Here is a 1,703-nt window from a genome sequence, read left to right as displayed (position 1 = left end):
GGGACCTTAAGGTGGACGGGGGTGGGAACTGCAGCTGTTTATGACAGGAGTGGTGGTGAGATTATAAACCAGGTGGGGGCGCTGCTCTCTCTGAGTTTACCACAGTAACTGCTCTGTAACCAGTGTAAATGGTTGTTTGGTTGTTGGTTCCAGTTCCTAGGAGAACGTCTGGAGAAGTTCTCACACCTCCACCTGCCCCTCCACCTGCCCCTCCACCTGCCCCTCCACCTGCCCCTCTGATTTACCTCCAACCAAACACAGGCTTTTACATTTGTAGTCCAGTAGGGGGGGCAGGATTGCTATTGCGACAACACATCATCAGACCAAACCATGTGTGTTTTTTTCCTGGTGTAACTGTGGTGTAAATTGGAGGGGAGGTAAAGGGTGAGGAAGAGAGAGAAGAACAGGTGGGAGACAAACATGTAGGAGGGGAGGACAAATGGACACGGCTCACCTCAGACACCCTCTGTCCCGCCCCTCCCTCTGTGTTCACATGGAGTCACATATGTAGCCCCCCCCCCCCCCCCCAATTTAAAGTCTCCTCACGTCATGACACCATAACTTGTCCCCACCCTCTAGACGGTGTTGCCATGGAAACCAACAGCCTTCCCTCAGCACCTGTGTCTCACATAGGCAGTAATGTATAGAAGACACAGCCTGAACCGGCCAATCAGAGCCATCGCTCAGCTTTTTTGTGCCAGGCAGAGTGTGTGTGTTTGTGGGGGAGTGTGTGTGTTTGTGGGGGAGTGTGTCGACCGTTTGGGTTTGGGAGGCACGAGCCAATCAGGCAGCAGACAGTTGTAGATGTTATCGACTTCTTCTTCTTCTTCTTCTTCTTCTTCACATATGTTGATATATAATATTTACTATCTGGACTGCGTGTGTCCTCTCACCGTCACTTTGACATTCACCTCAGACCGTCCTCTACCTCCTGTTTCCTCTGGGAGTCACTGGGTTCAGACTGATCTCAGACCTGTGGACATCTCCACACGTCCATGATGTCACTGCGCTCGTTATTTTCACCTCTTTATTCCACGTCGTTCAGTGAATCATCGTCGTCCTGTCCGAGGTGGACGTCCTTCCTTCGTTTCTTCTTCTCTTCCTTTTTAATTGACCATCCGTCTCTAACGTTTTCGTCTTCTCCCCCCGCGTCTCCCCCTGGTCTCGTCTCCTTCATCAGCGTCTCCTCTGTCCTCCGTTCTTCTGGCCTTCCTACAGACACATCGATTCAAACTTGGACGGACGCGGAGTCCTTGGCAGGCGTCATTTCAGTGTGTCAGCACGATCCCGCTGCACGCCGTCAGCTGTCCTCCTATAGGCTGCTCCATACATCAGGACTATTTTGGTCCTGGATCAGAGCCAGCTTGGCATCAGCTCCGGTTTGAGGTTTTTGATGTAGATCGTTTCTCCTCTCCGTCTGTGAACAGTTCAGTTGGACCACAGTCCAGGTCATGTGACTTTGTCTGGACTTAATGGTAACAAACAAACATGTCGTTCACCTGGAGCCATCCCATAATAATATAAGATGTGTAGTTCTTATTCTTTACGTCTTCTGTCGTTCAGTGATGATGTCATGACTGATGACGGGTCTGTATCCGGGCAGATTTATTTGTTAGCCAACATGACTTAGGAGAATCATTTCAAAACAAACGGACCACTCGTTTCCTCTGGGGTCAGTCTTCCTCTGGGGTCAGTCTTCCTCT

The sequence above is a fragment of the Cynoglossus semilaevis genome, chromosome 17, assembly GCF_000523025.1.
Source record: "Cynoglossus semilaevis isolate Cse_v1.0 chromosome 17, Cse_v1.0, whole genome shotgun sequence".
NCBI classification, from domain to species: domain Eukaryota; kingdom Metazoa; phylum Chordata; class Actinopteri; order Pleuronectiformes; family Cynoglossidae; genus Cynoglossus; species Cynoglossus semilaevis.
Note: the sequence above shows the minus strand (reverse complement) of the source record.